The sequence below is a fragment of the Apodemus sylvaticus genome, chromosome 8, assembly GCF_947179515.1.
Source record: "Apodemus sylvaticus chromosome 8, mApoSyl1.1, whole genome shotgun sequence".
NCBI lineage: Eukaryota > Metazoa > Chordata > Mammalia > Rodentia > Muridae > Apodemus > Apodemus sylvaticus.
The window spans coordinates 6618977-6644170 of NC_067479.1; the positions used below are offsets into that span (position 1 = coordinate 6618977).

The 25194-nt window shown below is 45.7% G+C and overlaps 1 pseudogene; it reads right to left on the reverse strand.

Annotated features, from left to right (window-relative positions):
* Nucleotides 1–12541: 12541 nt before the first annotated feature.
* Nucleotides 12542–12659, reverse strand: LOC127691780 (uncharacterized; annotated as a pseudogene).
* Between the last annotated feature and the right edge of the window lie 12535 nt (nucleotides 12660–25194).

Below are 25194 nucleotides of genomic sequence, written 5' to 3' on the forward strand. Positions count from 1 at the left end.
AATAAGCCTCCAGCCTGTGTTTGGAAAGAGAACCATTGGAGTCCACGACTCCGAGACACCTAAGAGACCACAGTCTTAGACTCTGATAAATTCCATGACAGGATTGGCTCTGACTTCGTTGAAACAAGGGAACAGCTCCGTGTACTGTGGTCCACTGCTGTCCCATCCGCCCCAGGCCACTCAAGCTCGCACATGCCTTGTAGGAACTGGGACCACAAAGCAAACCTGCTCTTCCCCATTGAACAGATTTATTTCCCTAAGAACTCATCAGGAGAGGCTTCTGTGAACTCGGCAGACAATGGCTACTTTAGCCTCTTGTCTGCCATGGACGATTGTTTCTAAATCAAAGCCAGAGTGGGGAATGCTGTCCATTTCCTCTCCTTGGAATACTGTCTCTTCAGATATGACGTCAGCCTGTTTTCCTGTCTCTCCCCGAGTACCTGCTCTGTCCTTCCGGTACATGTTCTTCTTTATCCTGTTGAATGGCACCAACACCTGTTCCTTACAGAGGTCAGAAGCTTTTTAGACCAAGTGTCAGACCACGCCCTAAGCCTAGAAACTTGACTAAAATAGTATTTGAATCCATTGTCTGCCTTGTAGTCTCACTCCCTTTTAACCAATCCGAGCACAGGAGATGTCTACACTGGATCATACTCGGCCTCTGGACTCGCTCTCCGCCTCGGTATTTTCTGCGTTCAGTGCATCTTCTCCACCCACCTGGACACTTTTCAGAGTTGAGAATTTAGCAATATCACTACGCTGCTTAGTCAACACGACGCACAAACTTCATGTGACACTTGACTTTTGTGGCAGTCTGGTTATGAGATGTATTTTTAAAAGCGTATTTATTTTCATGTACATGAGTGTTTTGCCTGTGTGCGTGTTTGTGCACTGTCTGTGTGCCTGGTACCCTCGGAGGCCAGAGGAGGGCATTGGATCTGCTGAGTCACAGATGGTTGGGAATCACTATGTGGATGCTAAGAACTGAACCTGGGTCCTTTACCTGAACAGTCGATGCTCTAAACCCCTGGGCCGTCGCTCCAACTCCTTGAAGTGTACTTTACTCACTCTGTGCCACATCTTCCAGGATTCCCCCAGAAAACACAGGTCATCTCCACCACCATGTTCTCATGTCTCCGTTCACATGCACGTCTGTCACATTGTATCACTTATTATTTAGAAAGTACAAAACGTGTATTTGATTCAAGTTCTGATTTGTATATGAAATATCCCCCAATGGGACCATGTGCCAAAACCTTTGTATCCAATGGTTGGTGCTATTTGGGAAGGTGCTGGAAGCTTTGGGAGTTGGGGTCTGACTGGAGGAAATGGGTCTCCTTTCTGTCCACCATGGAATGAGGAAGCCCCTTCACCACAAACTTCTGCTATCAGACTATTCTGCCCAAGCACAGGGAGGCAGGGAGGTCAGGCACCGATGGACTGAACTCTCTGAAAGAGCCAGCCAGCCAAAACAAATGTCTCCCCTCAGTGTTCTCTTGGGGATTGTAGTCACCGTGATACAGAACTGACTGATATATTCAAGAAATGAATGAAGGTAATGACATCTAATTTCAGGTTAGGCACCAGGAAGAATTCTCTGTCTCTGTCTCTGTCTCTCTCTCTCCCTCCATCCCCCTTCCTCCCTCTCTCCATCCTTCTCCCTCCTTCTCTCCCTTCCTCTCTCTCTCTTTGTCCCTCCATCCTCCCCTCACATATATGTGTTTATATGTATGCATATATGTGTGTATGTGTGTGTATTTATGTATATATGTATGTGTATATGTGTGTATGTTTATATGTGTGTATATGTATATGTGTGTGTATTTATGTATATATGTATGTATGTATATATGTGTGTGTATTTATATATATGTGCACGTATGCATATATATGTATGTGTGTATGTGTGTGTATATGTATGTGTATGTATATATATATATATGTGTATGTGCATGCATATTTATGTATATATGTATGTGTGTGTATGATATCACATACATATATTTGCCCACATAGTGATTAACTGACAACTAAGTACTTGATGGGACAGGTAGCAAGTCAAAAAATTATAGACTTTGGATCAAATATCTGCTTTAAAATCCCAGCATTGTAGTACATCTGACAGATGGTTAGTGGCCAGTCAGTTGACACATCAACTTATTTTGAATAAATAAAGAATAAAATCTGGGAAGGGAATATAAGGACAGAGGAAAAGGAGGGAGGTGATTGGAGAAGGGATGGAGAGAAGAAGGTTTATGGGACATATGGGGAGGGGGGATCCAGGAAAGGGGAAATCATTTGGAATGTAAACAAAGAATATAGAAAATAAAAATATTTAAAAAAAAAAAGAATAAAATCGAGGCACATACATATCGCAGTTAACCAAGCCCTAATGGATGATTCAAAGCCATGACTGTTCACAAATCCTGCTGCTGGGTTAGCCTGGATCCAGTGCTCTACAGCAGCCTCTCAAGAATAAAAGGAGCCGCTGCTCAGTTAAATGGGCAGCAAAGATGAAAATGGCTACACCTCACTCTACCAGCATTCCTCCTCCAACCTGGTCCGTCGGAGCAAAGCATCCTGGATCCAGTCATCTCCCTCCGTATGGTGAGATCATGGTGGACCCGCTGTGGAGAGATGCATTGAAGGAATTCATTATATTTCCTCATAAGTAGAATCAAATGATTGAGTTCTTCAGTTCTAGAGCCAGGCAGCCTGGCTGAGTAAACATGGAGGCATTTCTTAAATTATTTCTCAATTTTATCATGTATAAAATGGAGTTAAATAAGTCCTCAGAATGTTGTAAAGACAAAATAGTCATAGATACTTGTTACAGTAAGTGCTCAGTTAATATTACCTAGAGTGAGAGTGACTTAGTGATCTAGGTTACTTTCTAGTGCTTGATTAAAAAAAATGACCAAAAGCAGTTGGGGAGGGCAGGGGTATTTGGCTTCTGAGTTCTGGTCTTGGTCCATCAGTAAAGGGAGTCAGAGGATCAGACAGGAACCGTGGAGGAGCTTATTGGCTTGCTCCTCATAGCATTCAGCTTGCTTTTTGGTACAACCCAGGATCACTGGAGTGAGTGGCTCTGCCCCAGTGGGCGGGGACATCCCACGTCAATCATTCACTGAAGCCTTTGCTCCACAGGCTTGCCCATAGCTTCCTGCAGGCCAGTCTCTTTGGGATACTTTTTCACTTGGAGTTCTCATTTTCTTAGAGGACTGTCATTTCTGTCAAAACAAAAACAAAAACAAAACAAAATAGTATATTCTCTTACTTAGGGTTTCCATTGCTGTAACGGGACACCATGATCAAGACAACTCTTATAAGGACAACATTTAATTAGGGCAGGTTCAGAGGTTCAGTCCATTATCATCAAGATGGGAACATGGCAGCATCCAGGCAAGTATGGTGCAGGAGGAGCTGAGAGTTCTACATCTTCATCTGAAGGCTGCTAGGAGAATACTGGCTTCTAGTTAGCTAGGATGAGGGTTTTAAAGGTCACACCCACAGTGGCACACCTACTCCAACAAGGCCACACCGTCTAATAGTGCCACTCCCTGGGCCTAGTATATATAAACCATCACATATACTAAGTAATTTATTGTCCAGTTTTGAGGTTAAAAAATGCATTGTCCGTGAAATGTGAGAAGGTATTGTTTAAAGTTGGATTTTTCAGTCTAACCCAGATGCCTGTGTGCTAATCAACATTTTTTTTTTATAATTGTGACAAGATGCTTACTAAAAACAAGCTAAAAAGAGGAAGAATTTATTTTGGTCATGTGCAGGTGACTCCTTTGCTTTTTAGACCATAGCAAAACAACCTGACATGATCGTGGGGCTGTGCAAAGCTGTTCACCTAAGAGAGCCCTGGGTCAGGGTCCCCCTGTGTCCTCCAAGGACACTTCCCAGTGAGGTCCATCTCTACCTGAGACCTGCTTGCTCAAGTTCCCATCGCCTCCCAGTCACATCTCCAGCTGAGAAGCAAACATTATCTCACACAGTTCTTGGTGGATGGTAATGATCCCAACCACAGTACTGCACACCCTGGCTGAGGTGATATTGGCAGGGAGGACCGCAGGGCTCTTCTGGGTTAGCTAGAAGTTGTTCCCCATCATGGCTCCTGACAAGCCAGCTCTATTCCAAGTTCGCAGTTCAGACTCGTCTTCTGGTCGGCATCACTATTCTTATCCCCTGTATTTCTTACCAAGAATCTCCAACCATCAGCTGTTCCACCAAGCCAAGGGGAAACACAAGCGTTTTCCTTCTCAATGCTCAAGCAGAAATGGTGTAGTCTATCTACGATGATGTTCAGTAGATAAGCTCTCACTATTCCGGGAGCCGGGCTTAATACACTGTAACACTGCAGAGCCCCCATTTAATACATTGTAACACTGTGGAGCCCCCATTTAATACACTGTAACACTGCAGAGCCCTCATTTAATACAATGTAACACTGCAGAGCCCCCATTTAATACATTGTAACACTGAAGAGCCCTAGAGCCCAGACTTTGTCTCTTGTAGCTCACGAAACAAGATGTCTGAACTTCAGCTTGGCCCCGGAGAACCTTCTTTTTCTTCTTTGTCTGCTTTCCTTTTTGAAAGGAAAAACTACGATGAGAAACCAAATATAGAGGGAAATTCCCAGCTACAGGCTGAAACTTGCCACAGCCCATTTCATTCAACTTGCAACCTGGTAGAAATGCTTCAAGAAAACCAGCAGGCACCCTTCATACTGTGATTTAGTCAGCACCTACTGTGGTCTGTGCAGATCAGAGCTAGGGTAGATTCAAGCTGTCAGTGGAGTTTGAAATGCAAACGGTGGATTTATAAAATAGCAGGCAACTGTGTACAGCAGTGAGAAGTACGGTGCAAGGAAAGTTTAGAAGCCGACTCTCCAGGAAAGCCCAGAGGAGCAAGATCTCAGCCCAGAGGAGGAGAGAGGAGCAACTATCCAGTGCCTGGGATGTGCAAAGCTGGAAAAGATGGGAGAGTCTAGTGGGTAGGGAAGTGGTGCGAGGTGAGCGGCGATAGGGAATTAGACTAAGAATGGACTTGCCCTCCTAGAATTAAAGGAACAGGAGAAACAGTGACTCTCGGGCAGCTGGAAGGACCAGATGACAGAAGAGCCCGCGGCCCCTCAGCGGCTCCTCAAGGCGCCTGTTGGCTTACCCAGCACTCTGCAGTCCTTCCTGTCCAATCACACAGGAAGTCACAATTTTTAAATGGGTGCCAATGTGAGACGAGCTAGTTGCTATTCCTAACTTTCTAGACTTTTCTCCATTCAGGAAGTGTGGTAGGAGGAGAAATGACTCTCAAAATTTAGCACATACTGTAAGGTCATGATGTCCCAGCACATCAAGTAAAAGCACCCATTTGTAGACATGACCCAACGTCCTTACATTTTAGCAAGATAAAAATGACGAATCTGTTGGTTTTCCGACTAAGGGAGGAAAGCCCTATTGAATGGATTACTCCAAGATCTGGCAGAGAACGCCAGGTGCTTCTGCAAGGCCCTCGCCTGGCAGCTTCTCCTTGGCATTTATCGCTTGGCATCCTCAACCAACCACATATTATTGCTTAATTAAAGTGCTTCTTTTAATAGATCAATAGGCCTGCTTTTAGGAGCTGCCTGGATGACACCTATGCTTTATTCAGAGCGGTTGGAGGGAGTCGGGAGGATGACGCATGGGCACTCGCTGAGCTCAGTGCAAACCACACGATCCGACACGCCATTCTGGGTCCCGGTACATGGAGCTCAAATCTCTGCTATTTGAAGTGGGAAGAAGAATCCCAGCCAATTCAAACCGATGGCCTGGCTCTTGTTTCTAGAGTGGGCGGGGTTTACATGTGGCCTTTTCCTGCTGCTCCTGTCGCACCTGCACCTGCGCAGTGTGAACCCGGGCCTGGGGCCTTTCTGGGCTGCGGCCAAGACGCTTGGGAGAGGCCAGGGCAGGGTGTGAGAAGGTGGCCCGGGAAGAGGAATAAGGCTTCGCGTGCCTTTCCGTTCTCTGAGAACCCCACATACGTGCCGCTCTCTCCTTGCTGCTGTTTCCTGGAAAATGCATCTCAAACAAGATCACAATGACTCCGGAGAACCTGACCCCAAACTAAGGACTCTGCCTCAAGAAAAAAAGAACATAAACTTGGAACTTTGAAGAAAGCTTTGGAAGACTGGAAAACCTTTCGGAACTTTCTGAGACCCTGAATTACAAATGTCCCCCTAGCTTCTCTGCAGAGAACAAGGGGGAATGGTAACTGCCATTTGCAGGGACGCTGAGAAGTCCCTACAACCCACGGGGCATTTTGTGTGGCATCCAGAGCTTCCACAGTGCCAACAGTGTGCCAACAAGTGCGTGCCTACAGCATAGCTTTGCCTTGGAGAAAGTCCCGGGCATCTGAGACATGTCTCCTCCTTGTTGGCAGTGGCCATGAAAGAGCTTATTCTGACATATGCCTTGTCCTGCCCTTTTCCAGGTGGCAATCATGAGTTATAAAGGGTGCTTATCATGTTAGACAGGACTCTTTCCTGCTAAAAGTGAATTTCTGGAGGAAGGTTTAAAGAGGCATGTGTTTGTGTGTGTGTGTACGTGCACGTGTGTTCATATGTACATATGAGTGCACGTGTGCACATATATATGTGAACAATTGCATGCGAGTGTATGTGTGGATGGGTATCTGAGTACATATATGTGTATGTGTGTGAGTGTGTATACATGTGTGTTTTATGCATGTGTGTGTGCCCGTGTGGGTGAGTATGTGTACGAATGCCCACACATGCACACACATTCAGGAACCGCAGGTGTCAGGCAGAAGCCATCCACCTTATTTTTGGGCATGGAGTTTCTCACTAGCCTGGGTCAGTGAACTCCTCTTGCCTCTGCCTCCCCAGGTCTAGGATGACAACCCAGCCACCCCAGCAGGGGTTCCCAATATGGTTCTGGTTAATCAGATTTATGTCTGAATTATTGCCAAGAATTATTTCCCCAGGCCCAAGAGACTTAGCTTTTTAATCTTTCAGTTTGAGTGTAATCACTTCTGATTGGATCTTAAACCCTCCCCCTAACATCTCGGTGTGTCCCCTGGCACCGCCGCAGTGCTGAAAGCACCGCCCCCTTTTCTCTATCAGTGTGCAATCTGAACAAGACTGCTTCACACGGAAAGAAGCCACAGGTGCAGAGACACAGCCCCGAGTGACATCATCAGCTCCTGGGATGAGCCGGCTCCTGTGACTCAGCTTGGGCAAAGCAACCCCGGCTACCCAGGGAAATAGATTAGGAATGGGGACATCTGCCTTGCCCAGAGAGCCAGCGATGCCCTGCCACACAGCCTCAGGGGCCTGTGGGTTAGTCACGGTTCATCCCAGGATGCCGTTCTAAATCCAAGTGACAGCCATCAGTAGTGACCCAAGTGAACACAGTCTTCACACGCCCTCCTGAGTGGTTGACACTGTGTGACCTTAGCTTTCCCTTAGCTAAGGGAAAACCAAGGTGAGACAACCAAGGCTGAGCCGGGGCAGGGAAGGCCCAACCTGGCCACCGGACTTTATTCTTGCATCACCTGGAGGTGATGCAGGGAGGTGACAATCCCTCTGCTGTGACAACCCTCTGCCGCCATTCCAGTTTCTAACTCCAAGTGGCATGATAAAATAAAATGTCTCACTACTAGCTACAGTTCAAATGTCCCATGGGTGGTTTAATGGGCTGTTTCTTCAAAGATAATGCACACAAACACACAGCCTCTCCATGGAAAAGCTAGCACTGGACTGAGGACACAGAGTCCAACAGCTTTTGGTTTCCTGTTGTTGTTGGATTGTATTATACCTGGAATGTATAAAAGATCTTAGTACAACATTGTACAAAGCCAGCTCCTCGATCCAAGTCAGAAAGTAAAGATTAAAATGCCAGAAAAGTGGGTGAGATGAGATTCAGCCTTGTTCTCCGGAGTCCGTCCTCCGTGCAGATTTTACTCCTTTTTACAAATGTGTCGATCCTCCTGGCTTAGCTCATCTGCTTTCTCTGAGGGGTTGGTAATATGGCTCAGCAGGTCAAGGTGCTTTCTGCAAAGCCTGGGGCCCACAAGGTGGAGAGAGGGAATCGGTTCTCCTAAGTTGTCTGCTCATTTCTACACGTGAGCACATGCCAGTGCCATTTACTTGTGAAACGAGAAAAAGCTTGTGCAACATGTAAAAGAAGGACAGTTTTCATGGCCCATGTTCTTTTAGGTCTCACCTTTCCTGCACTCTAGGTCTGACACATCCAGAGCATCCAGAACAGGATGTGACAAATCCTAAGGACTGGTACACAGGCAACATCTTCTGCCACTATCAGCTGCCACAAGAAGTCACCTGCTACAAGTTATTGTGCATAGCAAGAAGAAGGCTTGAATGGAGTGGGCTGCATGCACAGATATGTGTACATGTACACACATACACACATGTACATATACCTTCATACACATATACGCACACATCCATATACATTCATACACATACATGCACATGCACATGCACATGCATGCATACATGCATACATGCATACATGCACACACATACACACAGACATACACACATATACAGACATGCACACTAACACATGTACATATACATGCACACATATACATATACATTCATATATATGCATGCACACACATTCATACATACATACACATGCACACACATACATGCACATTCATATACACATGCATGCTTACACATGTGCATACACATGCACACATACACCCATGTACACACATACACACATGCATACATATATACACATATACACACATGCACAGACATATATACACATTCACACACATATATACACACATACACACATGCATACACATTCATACACACACATACACGCATGTTCTCAGGCACCTTTTTCCTCTTCATTCTCACCATTTCCTAAAAACTTCACTTCAGTAGCCAGTCATGACACTAGCATTTCCGAGAAAGAAAGGAAAGACCAGCTGATACAAAGGGAGTTAAAGTAACCTTAGTGAGAAACCAAGCCGGGAGTGTATCTAATAATTGCCTGGGTTCAGTGCTTTGCTTCGATAAATGAGTAAACTTTAAATGTATCTCTGAGATGCACTATCACAGACATTGCCACGGGCAAGTTTTATCCACGATAAAACAGCACAGCCCGGTGAGATAAAGATGGTAGAGGAGGTGCTATCGGGTGGCAGCCGGGTAATTACAACGCTCTATTTGGGCTCTGTGGCGATGCTGCGTGTGATAAGTGGGGAATAATGAAGAAAGCGGGTGGAGATAAAGCAGGAGCTAAATGGTAGAAAATAGCCTATCATAGCCCTCAGCCCTCCGAGCGCCTATGGGGACTTTGAACTATCGGCTTCAGTTTTCATCCACAGGGGGAAGAATTCTCTCTCTCTCTCTCTCTCCTCTCTCTCCTCTCTCTCTCTTTCTTCTTCTTCTTCCTCTGCTAAATTTATGTCTGGCAGGACAAAAGGACACAGTGAAAGGAAATCAAGGGTGTGTGAAGAGAATATGACCTTTGCAAATGGCTCTGAAGGTCACCACGTGATTGCTCTAAAATAATCATGTCTCGTTATCTTCTCTGCACTCACAAAAGATACAAGAACATTTCTTCAGTGTGATTTAGCACAAATTTGTTGGGGATCATAGCTAATAAAAGGTCAAGTAAAGTGTCTCTAGTTGTAGCCCATCAAGGCAGGCAGGGGTACCCCACTCCACCGTCATTACTACTGAGCCAAACTTTGATTAAGGCAGAAGACAGGCCGTGAGACCATTCATCACATGCAAGTGAACAGGCTGCTGTGGCTGATGCTTTAGGTCTGGAGTCCTAAAACACAACAGCCTACACAGCGGCTGGGTGCTTTAACTTTGGTCCTTTGGTTTAATGCAATGGTAGTCCAGCCTTTCTCATGGGACTGGGTGTTGATTTTGTTTACACCTGCAATCTTTCTGACCTTCACAGGAATGGTGTGTGGAATCAAACAGGAAATATCGTGTGTGTGTGTGTGTGTGTGCGTGCACACACACATTCGCGCACATGCACGCAGTGCATATACACTGGCACACATCTGTGTGCACACACACAAGTCAGAATGCACATACCTGCATGGATATCTTTCTGAGACTGCCCTGTCTCACTCACCCTCAAGGTTCTTCATGTAATGGCACGGGTCAGACCTCATCTGGGAAGTCCTTCTGGGGAAACAGTTAAATGGCATTGCATCTGGAGCCAAGCTTGACCACAGGATTCACCAGAATGACAGATGGAAATATTCCTTATGCTAACAGCACCTTAAAACTTAAGGTAATCAGATTAAAATGATAAGAGTCTACAAAATATTTTTTCAGATGAAATCAACATATTATAAAAATTCATATTTCAGAGAGTCCTACTCAGTACCTTTTATTTCATTTCCAGTGTATAAAATTCACGTTTCAGGGAGTAATATTCAGTACCTCCTTGTTGGTTTCCAGTGCCATGCAGCTGTAACCAGATTCACCCGCAGACCACTCAGTCACCCCACAAAGATGCCCCAGACCCATCAGTAGCTGCTCCTGCTTCTTCCCCATTCCCAGGAGCAGATTAAGCAGTCATTAATCTCATTTCAATGAGTTTGCCTGTGTCCGATGTCTCCTTTAAGTGGAATATAGCTTGGGAGTCTGGCTTACTTCACCTGGAGTGCTTTCAAGGTCTATCTAAGGTGTAGTGTATACTTTGTTACAGTTTTTAACCTTTTGTTGGTTCTTTGTGAGTATCTCTTCAGGCACTCCAATCCCACTCATCTCCCACAATCCTCATCCCTGTCCCCGACCTTTGCAACCTCCTCCCACAACAGGGGGAAGAAAACTCCCTTATGGAAGCTGTAGTGTGTCACAGTGCCGCACGGTATACCTTTCTGTCCACACTTCTTTGCTTGCCAATGTTCATTGTAATGAACGGGTTCAAGGCCTCTGGCTTCTGCTACTCCATCAATACTGAGCCCTCACCGGGACTCCTCGTGGATACTGTTGTTGCTCTGTGTCGTGGAGATCCCACAGCTCTCGATCTGCAGGACCGGCCCTTTCATATGCTCCAGCACCTCACTAATGGGGCATATGATGGGGTGGGCCTGGATCTAGGCCCGAGGGGTGTTTGAGCTAGTCAGCCCTCTTTCTCTCCCCATGTTCTTGGGGCTGACTCATCAGCAGCCCCTGCTACCAGGGCCATCTCTATCCTACTGTCCAGGCGAGGCACATGGCCTGCTATCCTGAGCTGCAGCTGCTAAGGGACGTGGCCATAGATGACAAGGGACAAGGGAGGGGAGGGGGCATCTCTCCCTGTCTCAGCTACTCCACCGCCCAGGAGTAGCTGCAGCAGTTGCAGAAAAAGGCCAACTCTCCTGCTCTGATGACCTCAGAGTCAGCACTTCTGCCTGTCATAGGTGGCAGGGAGCTGGGAGGGGGCGTGGTCATCTCTCCCTTGATCATGTGACCACATGGCAGCTAAGTGGCAGGGCCAACTCTCCCATACTCACAGGTTTGTGGCACCCCCAGGTCCCAGGGCAACTCAACTCTTGACCGCACCAGGTAAGGTGCTGGGCCTGGTCTTCTGAATGCCGTGGCTGGTGAGGGGCAGGGACAGTTCTGCTGTTGTCATGACCCCAGGACTGGGTTTCATGCCTGCAGGTAAGGGTAAGGGGAGAGGAGGGTATCGTTCCCACACCCACACTGCAGCATAGGAAATGAGTGTTAGGGCCAGGTCAGGGCCACTTCTACAAAGTGCAGGACCCGCTCTGTATTGCAGCGGGCTAGGGGCGGGGTCAGCGCTCCCATTCTCCTGCCCCAGGCCCAACTCTAGGGGATGCTCAGGAGAGGGGTGGGGCCGGTTCTGGACAGCCCTCAGACATCAGTATATCCCAGAGCAGCAGCCCAGACCAGAGATATCCACCTGATTCTGGGTATCAGACCCCCTGCTACTGCAGGGCTACAGACCCAGCACAGGCCAGAGGCCAACCATGATCCCAGGGGTGTGACTGGCTGCTCACGTCAGGCGATTCTTCACTACCCACCCACCCCCAGCCTCCAGTTCTGCCTGTCTTCATTGTGTCAACTTTTAATTCTCATTATCTTCCATTTTTCTACTACTTTATTGTTCCTCTTAGTGTTGACTGTGGTCTCTGAGTGTGTGGTGTCATCTCAGGAGTGTCTCGGGACTGTTGTGCCCTGTTTGTGCATAATACCCAGGTCAGGTGTCATCTTGGCCATGGTCTGCCCTCCCCAGCACCCAACTGCATAGCACCCAACTGTTCAGCACCCGACTATTGCTCCTCTCTCTGGTTCCCTGTCCAGGCTCCATGGTGGTCATCTTGGGCTTGTTCCTTGCACCACCTGCCCGAGTGTCCCCAGGTGAGGTTCATCTGTCTCTGCCTCAGTCTCACCCAGGGCCCTCAGTTCCTGGTGGAGTCCTTCTAGTCTCAGGCTTGCTCCTGGTCCTGGGAGTCATAACTGTTGGCGTACATGGTGCCTGACTGGTGGTTGACTCAAGTTCACCTTTTTCAGAGTGTTAAGCTACTAATCATTCAGATGTTTAGAACACAAAGTGTAGATATATCCTCTCTGGCACCGACTGATGCACACGTGACACAGTATCCACACCTGCAACACTTTAAAGAGCTGAGTAACATCTTATTGAGAGCACACGGCACAGGGTCACCCCCTTGTTGGCTGATCAACACGTTGGATTTTCATGTTCTTGCTGTAGTCCGGGAAGCTGTCATGAACATTTCTCTGTGTGCCTTTTGGGGATATACTTAGTGGTAGATTGGCTGCGCATTGTTGGGGGGACTCTCTGGAGCACACTTTCAATATCACCGATCATATTGGAATTCCATGTGTGTCTTTTTTTTTTTTTTGAGGAATATTGTCAAACGATTCTGGTATAAATAGCACCATTCCCAAGAAGAATGTGTAAGGTTCCAATTCTCTACTTCATCACCTGCAGTCTAAGTTCAAACCCTGGCTCTGCAGTGTTTTAGTCGATCTGCTTCATTCCCTATGTCATGATTTCCTCATCTGTAAACTGGGATAAGAGTAGTAATTACTTCTCGGGGCCCGTAGTGAAAATTAAACTGTTGAATACACAGGTACTCTCTAAGTCTGCTTTCTCAGCCTGCGCCAAATCCCCTGAGACAGTGAACCTAAAAGCCAACAGACTCCTGCGTTTGTAGCCCGTGGTGAGGGAGAAGGACATCACAGCAGGGGTGAACTGTAGGAGTAAGAGCTGCCTACCTCACACCAGCCAGAAGAGCAAAGAGACAGGAAGGAACTGTGGTTCCAAAAGACCCTTCCTGGTATGTCCCCAGTGACCTTTCACCAGGCCCTACCTCCTGAGATTTTTTACCACCTCAGAAAACACCCCGGCTGGTCCACTAACCACTGCACACATGAGCCTCTGTAGAGAATCCAGAATGCAGACTAAAGCACCAACCTGGATGTAGAAAAGATGTCCCCTCCCAAGGACCCGAGTTCAATGACCAGCACACATATGTCAGCCCACAACATCTGTAACTGCAGTCCCAGGGGACCTGGTGGCTTCTTTTGGCCTCCTTGAGCACCAGACACGCATGTGGTGCACACATATACATGTAGGCAGGATGCCCATGCACTTAAAAGGTTTAGAATAGAGAAGATGGTATAACTTTTGAATGGTAGGCATGGAAGTTGGCTAACTGTATATAAGAGAGGCAGGAAAGACTGTGCTCTCAGTATTCCTTTCAAGGGTGTCACCACATTCTCAGTCACAGGGATTGTCAAAAATAGAGAGGAAACTTGCAGTCTGTGTGTCCCTCTGTCTTCACAGCCCACATATGCTATCTCCACAGAGTGCACCCTTCTCAACTCCAGAAACTGTTAAGAACTTCTTCCTTAGGTCATTTCTCTAGTTCCTTCATTGAGGATCTTGTGCTCGGTTCATTGGTTGGCTGAGCGTATCCCCGTCTGTATTTGTCAGGCATTGGCAGGACCTCTCTGGAAACAGCTATATCAGCTCCTGTCAGCAGTACTTGTTGGCATCCACAACAGTGTCTGGGTTTGGTGACTGTATATGGGATGGATCCCCAGGTGGGGCAGTCTCTGCATGGTCTTTCCTTCAGTCTCTGCTCCACACATTGTATCTCCTTCCATGGGTATTTTGTACCCTATCTAAGAAGGACCAAAGTATCCATACTTTGGTCTTCCTTCTTAAACTTCATATGAACCAACAACTAGAACCCCAGAGCTCCCAGGGACTAAACCACCAACCAAAGAGTACACACGGAGGGACCCGTGGCTCCAGCTGCATGTGCAGCAGAGGATGGCCTGGTTGGACATCAATGAGAGGAGAGGACCTTGGACCCATGAAGACTCATTGCCCCAGGGTAGGGGAATGCCAGGTCAGGGAAGCAGAAGTGGGTGGGTTAGTGAGCAGGGGGATGGGGGATGGGATAGGGGGCTTTTGGAGAGGAAACCAGGATAGGGGATAGCATTCGAAATGTAAATAAAGAAAATATCTAATACTGTAATAATGTTTACTTGTACTTGGGAAAGTTATTGCATTGAATAAAGATATTCTTTATAAATAGATATAGTTGAATGTATTTCTTTGTGATACATCTAAATAGGGTATGCAAGCTAAGATATTTCATTACCACTTAGTAAATGATTTACTCTTCAACTCTGAACAAACTATTTTCACTTAGCCCTCATGATTCAATTAGCTGAAGTCCTTGACAAGTTGAACAAAGCAATAGATAACCAGGACGGATCATGAACTAAAAATCTTGTGCTTAAGAAGCTTCGGCATCTTTGGCGTGATCATTAGAGAGAAGGCCCAATAAAACACTAATGACAGCCAGCCATCATAACAACACGATGTGCTTAACAATCACAACACTGTACTCACCTCCCGCCTTTCATCCTTGGATCTGAACGCTCTTCACTCACTGACGATGGGCAACATTCCTGTGGGTGGATACTCAGGGAACCCAGAAAGCAGGCCAAGCAACTGTCCATAGTTACAGAATAGAAACAAGCTTAAGATCGAGTGGCCCAAAGGGGCATTGGGACATTCCCCAGGTCTCCTGACAGTTCTGCAAGCTGCGATGTCACGTGACCTCATTGAGACTCCAGAGTCCCGGGCAAAGGGATTGGCGGCCAGTTCGGTGGGACTCGGGAATCATGCTGCACACCATTGCTGAAGAGAAAATATCTCCCATAAAGATAATTCTGCAAAGACTCCGCCCATACTCAATCAATTTCCACACTGGTTTGACTTGAAGGGAAAACTTGATTTGGTATTTCCTTCCTTGTGTGTTCTTGGGATGGATGAGAACATTTTTATGAAGCCCTGAGAATCTTTTCATAAAGAGTTGCATGAGGGCCATCAAAGGATGTGTTTCCACGATAGGGTAGGAACAGGGCAGTGTCAGGGAAACATCATGCAGAGATAGCTGGCTACCTGACTGTTTCTTATGATCATCCTTTGACATCTAAAATCCGCAGACAAAACACAACAAAATCAAAGTGAAATCCAACAAACAACCCAAAACCTAGGAAGCAAGGAGAAGGGTGGGCCCGTGGGATGGGGAAGTGTTTTCTAGACATCTGAAAGTCCCACACGCATGGATGTGTGCAAAAGGAAGACTGAGGTCAGTCTTGTTTCTTCTTGACAACTGCTGAGCTTTTCCATTCTCATTATTTTTGAAAAACACGTTTCGTTTATATCACAGGTTTTGAATGATAATGTGTTAGTGTGTTTCCTTGAGAATATCATTTTAAAAAGATTTTTTCTTTTGTGTACACAAATGTGAATGGTGTCTGTGTGCATATGTGTGTGTGTAAGTGGTATGTGCATGTGTGTGTATTGTGTATATGAGTGATGCATGTATGTGTATGTGTGCAAGTGCTGTGTGCACATGTACATGTATTATGTGTGACTAGTGTGTGCACATGTGTGTATGTGCATTATATGAGTGGTATGTGCATGCATGTGCATTGTATATATTGTGTGTATGTGTGTGCATGTGTGTGTATGAGTGATGCATGTGTGTGTTTGTGTGTGAGTGCACATGTGTGTATGTGTGTGACTGCACATGTGTATATGTGTGTGAGTGGTGTGTGCATGTTAGTGTATGTGTGTGAGTGCATATGTGTGTATGTGTGGGTTCTATGTGCACATGTATATATGTGTATGTGTGTGAATGGTATGTTCATGTGTGTGTATTGTATGTATGTATGTGTGTGTACATGTATGTGTACAAGTGGTGCCTGTGTGTATGTGAGTACATATGTGTGTATGTGTGTGTGAGTGCTGTGTACACATGTGTGTGTGAGTGTGTGTGTGTTTTGCATATACATGTGAGTGCCAGAAGAGGGCTTTGTTCCCTGGAGCTGGAGTTACAGGCAGAATGAGACTCTTGATCCAAGTGCCTGGAATCAAACTCAGATCAAAAGCGCTCTTAACAGCTGAGCTAACTCTCCAGCTTCAAGAATCTCTTTATGTTTTATATCAGCTTCTAATTCAAAACACCCAGATATATGATGCCTCATTAAGATCTACGTGCATGTAATGAATTGGGGATATCATCAAGTTAATAGTGGAATTCATTTGATGTATGAACTCTGGCTTTCATGAAACCTTACCTGGCACTGTTAATTGCACTCAGAATAAAGAGCACACTCACCCTGCCTCCTGGCCTGGCTCCTGTCCGAATCCATCAACTCCGTGTGCCAACCTGCTTGCTTCTTCCACATAACCAGGGGAAAGGGCATCTTCACATACACAGGTCAAACTGTCTCCAGCATGGCACCTGCCCAGCACGGAAGAGAAAACTGAGACTCTCGGATATCCAGGGGACCCTCAGCCAAGATCACAAGGCAGATGATGACGAACTGGGACTGGAATTCAAGCCAAATGTCACTCATCATTTCTCTGGTCCATTCCCTGGTTCTGTAGAAAGTAGGCCTCTTGGAAGGATAAACTTTGACACTGCTCCTCCCTGTAAGATTCAGCACTTAAGGATGAACCAATTAACAAAAGCAGGAGAGAGCACTCAGAGCTCCCCTACTCTACATTACTTTAATGAAAAAACATTTTTCCAGTGCTGCCTTCAGTGAACAGCTGTACACGTCCCACAGACAGAATATCCAGTTTAGCGGCAGTTTCTAGATCCATTAACCAGAAAATCAATCTTTATGAAAACTGAAGGGAAGACGGAGGTTGAAGAGCGGGAGGAGAGGTGTGAATGATCCCAGATAAAATGACCCAGAGAAGAGAGATGTGAACGATCCCAGATAAAATTATCCTTGTATAGAAACTGTCTTAGTAAAATCCACTATCCTGTATGCTCACTTATCAACATAATATGAGGCATCATATACCTGTGATCACTGAGGAATTAGAAATAGGATCAGGACTTGAGGGTCAGGACTGTATAGCAAGTTCAAGACAAGCCAGGACTAAATGAAGTGTTGTCTCAAAAAAAAAATCAAAATATATTTTAAGTTCCGAACATTTTCTTGCATTTTTATTTGTCCCTGGAGTACCCCTCCCCCCAGGCCTCTCTACTCCTCTGTTGAACAAACCCAACCCTGGTCGTTTCTACCGTACTGGGCTTCACTCCTAGGATTTAATGCACCCCTTAGTTACTTACACATGTAACTAATATGTAACATACATGTAACTAACATGTAGCATGTATGTCACCTGATCCACGCCTTTACTTACACATGTGCTGTCCCAGACCCATGGCGGCCCTGACTCCTTTCTGCTTACATCTTCGCTTCTTGAGATCCCAACAGCCATGTGGCTAAAAGGACACACAGACCCAGTGACATCTTTCACAGGTCTCCTTCTCACTTTAACTATGTGTACAGCTCCATTGAGAAGGCTCTTTCATTGGTTACGATTGTGAATGAAGTTTCTAGTGGGAGAGGGTATGCGCTATGTTCTTAATGGGAGGTTTGGGCATTGGATCCCAAAGGCTGCTTGCCATGCAACAGGCTAGGTAACGTCAAGTGCCAGGTGTTTATTGGCTTATCCTTTCGGAGGCAGGGTGGAAGTCTGTAATCAAGGCAGCCTGAGTGAGGTAACCCAATCACAAAAGAACACACATGGTATGCACTCACTGATAAGTGGATATTAGCCCAGAAGCTTGGAATACCCAAGACACAATTCACAGACCAAATGACGCTCAAGAAGAAGGAAGAATAAATTAAGGATACTTTGGTCCTTCTTAGAAGGAGGAACAAAATACCACAGAAGGACATACAGAGGCAAAGTGTGGAGCAGAGACTGAAGGAAAGACCATCCAGAGACTGTCCCTCCTAGGGATCCATCCCATATAGTTACAAAACCTAGTCACTATTGTGGAGGCCCACAAGTGCTTTCTGACAGGAGCCTGATATAACTGTCACCTGGGAGGCTCTGCCAGTGCATGACAAATACAGAGGGGGACACTCTCAGCCAGCCATTGAACTGAGCACAGGGTTCCCAATGGGGGAGCTAGAGAAAGGACCCAAAAAGCTGAAGGAGTTTGCAGCCACATAGGAGGAACAACAGTGTGAGCCACCCAGTAATCCCAGAGCTCCCAGGGACAAAACCATCAAGCAGAGAGTACACATGGAGTTACCCTGGCTCCAGATGCATAGGCAGCAGAGGATGGCCTTGTTAGACATCAAAGGGAGGAGAGGCCATTGGTCCTGAGAAGGCTCGATGCCCCAGTATAGGTGAATGCCAGGACAGGAAAGTAGAAGTGGGTGGATTGGGGGGGGAGGGGGAGGAGTTAGGAGATTTTCCCAGGAAAAGGGACATTTGAAATGTAAATAAAGAATATATCTTAAAAAAGAAAGAAAAAAAGAAAGAGAAAAATGAAAAAAGAAAAAGGCATCAGCAGGGCCGTGCTCCCATGGAGGCTCTGGGTACATTGTTTTTCCCTAACTGCCTAACCCTGGTGACCCCTGGACGGACCAGGGAACTGGCTCTCAGCCTGTGGGTCTCCACCCCTTGTCAGTCTTCTAGTTCCAAAAAATATGTGCATTATGCTTTTTAGCAGCAGCAAAATCACAGTTATGAACTAACAATAAAAATAATTTTATGGCGGGGGTCACCACCATGTGAGAAACTGTATCACAGGGTCACAGCTTTAGGAAGGTGGGGAGCCACTGCAGGGGGCCCTGTCTTTCAGCTGAACCGCTCCAGCCTCCCTCAGCCTTCCCACAGACGGCTCTGTCGCCTCCTCTCCCTTTTCTTATGTCAATTTCAGTCATTAGCTCGGGCCACTGTAGTCTACCACAACTTCACCCTAACCGACACTGTCAACCACGTTCTGAATTTGAAAGTGTGTATGAATTTCAGGGCTCCCTATTCAAGCACTGTGATGGCTTCTTCCAGGATGGCCTTTCAGACGCTCAGAGTATGCCCGGATCCACCCTCGCTTAGAGCCTGGCTTTGGGGCACAATTCCACTAGGTCTCTGTTATTTCATACTTAAAACTCTAGTGGCATCTGTATCATATGGCCGCCACCAGGGTTATATGAGGTCATGGAGCTAAAAGTCTCCAGCTTAGCATGGAGTGGGTTCCCAGTAACCTCAAACACTCTCTGTCCCTTCTGTAATAGAATAACAGACAAGCACTGGAGGAGGAAGAAAAAAAAAAAAAAACCCTTTCCAGGTCCTCTTTGGAAAGATCTCTACTGTGAAGCAGAGTAAGGCGTGTTCTGGAAAGGAAAAACAGTACTCAGCATGCCTGGGAAAATGTACTGGTGTTTGTTGATGTTTAAAAAGGTAATTAGAAAAAACAAACCAGAGACCACTCATTATGATGCTGCACTGAACTTAGGTGTGATGTGTGGTGTCTGATGTCTGAGAGCTCATGACTCCCTGTGAACAGGGAGTGGGAACAGGGAGTCATCAAGCCTAATTTATAGCAAAGGGAATCAAGACACACGGAGATAAAGAGACTTGTTCAGCCAGAGCCAAGGTAGTCCCTGTGACGCTAAGTAAGGGCCACTAGTTGGTTCCAAAGAAGGCCATGGTTGATTCAGCTGCTATCTTTATTTAATCTCACCTTTTGTACTCAACAACAAAGACACACACTTCCAGGAACAAGAATGGGGTGGTGCTGAAGCCAAAATAATGATACAGAAGCTGCAAGAGGAAAAAAACGTGGCATAGTCATATAGTGAAAATATATATATATGTGTGTGTTTGTGTGTATGTATGTGTGTATCTATCTATCATCTATCCATCTATCCATCTATCTATCTATGTAATGTGTATGTATGTGTGTATGTATCTATCTATCATATATCTATCCATCTATCTATCCATGTAATGTGTATGTATGTGTGTGTATCTATCATCTATCTATCCATCTATCTATGTAATGTATATGTATGTGTGTGTGTGTATCTATCTATTCATCTATCTATGTAATGTGTGTGTATGGATGTATCTATCTATCCATCTATCTATGTAATGTGTATGTGTATGTATGTATCTATCTATCATCTATCTATCCATCTATCTATCTATGTAATATGTATGTGTGTATATAATAAAGGGATGATTCCTGCTAAGATGTGGATAAACTCTGAAGATGCTGTTCGGGGTGAGAAAAGCCATCATCTATGTCGTGATCATCTATGTCATGGATCTAGAACCATTCAGCGCACAGAGACATAGAGTACATCTGTAGTGGCCAGGATCTAGAGAGGCAAAGGAACTGAAACGGTTGAATCATTAGGTCATGTATGTAAGATTACATTCCAGCTGTTGAATCATTAGTTCATATGTGTAAGATCACATTCCAGCTGTTGAATCATGAGTTCATGTGTGTAAGATTACATCACAGCTGTTGAATCATTAGTTCATGTGTGTAAGATCACATTCCAGCTGTTGAATCATGAGTTCATGTGTGTAAGATTACATTCTAGCTGTTGAATCAGAAGTTCATGAATGTAAGATTACATCACAGCTGTTGAATCATTAGTTCATGTGTGTAAGATCACATTCCAGCTGTTGAATCATGAGTTCATGTGTGTAAGATTACATTCTAGCTGTTGAATCAGAAGTTCATGAATGTAAGATTATATTCTAGCTGTTGAATCAGGAGTTCATGTGTGTAAGATTACATTCTAGCTGTTGAATCAGAAGTTCATGAATTTAAGATTATATTCTAGCTGTTGAATCAGGAGTTCATGTGTGTAAGATTACATTCCAGCTGTTGAATCATGAGTTCATGTGTGTAAGATTACATCACAGCTGTTGAATCAGGAGTTCATGAGTGTAAGATTATATTCTAGCTGTTGAATCAGGAGTTCATGTGTGTAAGATTACATCCCAGCTGTTGAATCAGAAGTTCATGTGTGTAAGATTACATTCCAGGGTAAGGAAATGGTTCTGGGATTCAGAAGTGACACAGCCACATGGCACATGTACCAAAAGCCTCTGCACTGTACACTTGAAAATGGCTGAACTTGTGTGTGTAAAATTCCCTCTGACCTTCTGAGTCTCTGTATCCGACTCTCTTCTCCTGTACAGACATCAGCTACTGGAGACTAAAGTTCACAGGATGTTAATAATAAGTACCGTGAGCGCTTGGAGCCGAGGGCTAACCATGCCCCTGGCATACCAAGGACAGGTGGTTGAGGAGCAGTCACCTGATTAGCATATCTCTGCCTTCACAGGGTTCCACGGGAGCTTACACTGCCCGTGTTTCTCCAGCTGTGGTTTTAAAAGCTGCTAAAAAAAATGCTTAGAAAGAAACCTTGTGTAAAACCCTGTCATACAAAACTGATGGAAGTTAAGCCAGCTGAGAAGTCTAAGAGAGCTCGCTTCCATCCCTGCCAGCCCCTAACACAGCCTCTTTCCTGTGGCACTGCTGAATAAAACCAGGCTGTCCAGGGCAGATGGTGTCTGAACTGACACCTCAAGAGAAGGCTCTTCCCTGAGCCTCCATTCGAATGTCAACTGTCAATATGAAATTTCGATAGCAGGAATCCAGTAGGTTTGTTGTTGATCCTTCCTGAAGACTTGGGAGGGAAGAGTATAAAAGTGGGCGTGGCGGATGCAGCCCTCGGGCCGCCCAGAGATCTCTGCCGATGTGCACACACTGCACACTGTGCATGTGCACACTGCAAAGAGTAAGGAGGCCCCTCTGCCCCCAGTTCGTCCAGAGTTCAAGACCGGCCCTCCAACCTAAGCCACGTCACCAGGACCAAGAACAGGTCATGTGCACAAGGGTCACGATTCCCCTGTCCCACCCATGGATAGAGCCAAAGGCCCTTCATGTCCTGTGTACATGAAGGAAGTTACAGCTGGATCTGGGAGAGATTTATATAGAGCAGATGGATATAGATCAGAGAAAGAAACATGAAGCCAAAGAATGCGCTCTTCTCACCGGCAGCACGCAGAAGCGGCCATTACACAGTCTCTGCCCTTCATAAATACATCAAAGCATGTTCATAGGCTGGCCCCACAGCTGAGCTTTTAGAACCTGATGGATTACACAGCTCAATAGTCTAACCAGTAGGCCCTTGGCCTAACCAACACTCCTACTGAATTTCACGTGCCAAGAAAGTGTTCCTCTTGCTCCTCTACTATCTCAGATAGGGTTATCATTACTGGGATACTTATGACCAAAGCAACTTGGGGAGAAGAGCGCTTATTTGCCTTACATATCCTGAATCATAGTCCGTAAAAGGAAGTCAAGACAGGAACTCAAACTAGGCAGGAACCTGGAGGCAGGAGATTATGCAGAGGCCAAGGGGCCTGGCTTGAAGCACCAGCTTGCTTCTCGTAGCTTTTTCAGTCTGCTTTCTTATGGAACCCAGGACCACCAGGCAGTCAGGTGGTGGCAGGAGAGTCTGAACCCCTCCTCCATCAATCACTAGTTAAGAAACTACCTTTACAGATCTGCTTTCAGCCAGATCTTCTGGAGGTATTTTCTCAACCAAGGTTCCCTTCTCTCAGGCGACTCTAGCTTGTGTCAGGTTGACATAAAACTATCTAGCACACCCCAAAGACCATCCAGGGCCGGCAAGAACAGAGAGGAGCTCAAAGTTTTAGCAGAACAGATTTGGGTAATTTAGTAATCACATAGTGGTTAACCAATATGGTGTCAGATTTGTATTGCTGTGATAGAATACCTAATAGGAAAAATCAGGTGTGGCTCATGATTTCATAGGCTTCATTTCCTACCCCAGGAATCCCCTGATTCTGGGGTGAATCAGAATGGTAACTACAGAAGTAGGTGGTAGACGTTACTCATGGCCCGACAGATAGGAAGAACGCAAAATAGATGGTACCAGGAAGCAGAGGCAATCGTCAAGGGTGCGCCACTACCCACCCACTTCCTGCAGGTGGGCCCCACATACCAAAGTGCCTATCTCTCAATGCTACCAGCCGAGGAACAAGTGTGTAAACACGTGAGCTTGTGTGTGTGTATGTGGGGGGTGCTTTTCACACTCAAACCTTAGTGAGTCATGGACTCACTAAGATGAGTCACACATCCCTGCGTGGAAGGGAGCCCCTGTTGCTCTCACGTGACCCTGTGGAAGGGCTTTGCTGGTGGGAGGGGCAACAGATAAATTGTCTAAGTGCTGATCCTGGGGAAATCTCAGAGTGAAACAGAAAAGTTCAGTTGAGACACACTAAAACCAGAGAATTACAAGAGAGCCAACTATCCTAGACTGGACTGTGTGTGGCCTAACCAGGCCTCCCTGAGAACATGATAGAAATAGTTTTTTTTTTTTTTTTTTTAATCTCCACTTCAAACCTGCTGGGTCTGAAAGTCAGAGGTGAAATCTGGCAATGAGCATTTTAACAGATGCTCCAGGCACCTGTGGCACTCTCTGGGTGTTTTGAGAAATCCTTCAGAACCTTTTGTTCTAATGAATTCCCAAATTTTAGACGAAAAGGCAGAAACCCAAAGTAAAGGGTTTTCTGCCATCACACACCTGAGCTAGAAAATTGGCAGTTTTCCCATCAGTTAGAAAAATCTTCTTTTGGGTACGTAACCATGTCAAACAACGTGCGATTCTGAGTAAAATTCTATCAGAGTCCCCATCCTCAAGACTGGGGCACAGCTCAATGGGACTGCTCGCCTGGCACCTGTAAAGCTCTGGGTACCAGATGAGCGCTGCTCAAACAGGACTCTACCCAGAAGCGTGTAATGGTGCCTGGCACCTTATTATGCACTGACATGTTCGCTATAACACGTGTTCTCACATAAGGACCATTGGCGAATTCTTCATCCATTTCCACGAGCAGCTGGTCTCCCGCCCGGGGCGGAGCTAACAGCACCAAGTGCTGGTGTTCTTACATGGGGTTCTCCCCATCTTAAACATTTCCCAGAGGAGGACACAACGGATAAAGCCATTGTGCTAACTGATAAGTCTCTAAAGCTACCCATTACAGAGAAGTCTCTAAGGAGGCCTCTCACGCTTAGCGAGACATCCTTGCAGCACGAACACCCGGCATTGTCTACTGAGCGCCCCTCGCATTGTCTGCAAACAGCAAGGCAGGCCAGGCCTGTGAAAGGGATCGAAGCTGAAGGGCAAGCAGATACCAGGGCAAGAGGTTTAAGAAAGAGAACTCAAACCCTACGAATGCCAACGCAGAACATCAACGTTAAACAGCCCTAAGCACTAGCTCTCCCGTTTTCCATTTCTTCCATACAGAAAATTGTTGAAGCTTTTGCTGACAATGTTTTAGGTCGGTCTTTACCATTTAAGGTCTTTACCTTAAATGATTCTCTTTTCCTTTTTCAATTATTTTCTTTTTAAAGGTAACATGTAACCTGGGAGTCTATAGGAGTATGTTTTGTCGCTGTAGTAACACCTAGCGTCTCCTGGTTAAAGCCATTGGCCTCTCCAAGAGCTCAGGCTTGTGCTGTTATCAAGAGTGTTTATTGAAGAGCAACAGCAAGCAAATTGAATAATGCAGAATCTTACAGCTGCACATAATAGAATGCTCCGCAATTAAACTACTTACCCAAGAACCACATGGATTTTGCGATTACACAATTGATTTAGGGCCCTTTCAATAGCACACTTGAATTACAGAGAAACTCTAGAGCAGCAGTTCTCAGCCTTCCTAACACTGCAATCCTTCAATACAGTCCTTCGTGGTGTGGTAACCCCACCCCCAACCATAAAGTTATTTAGTTGCTGCT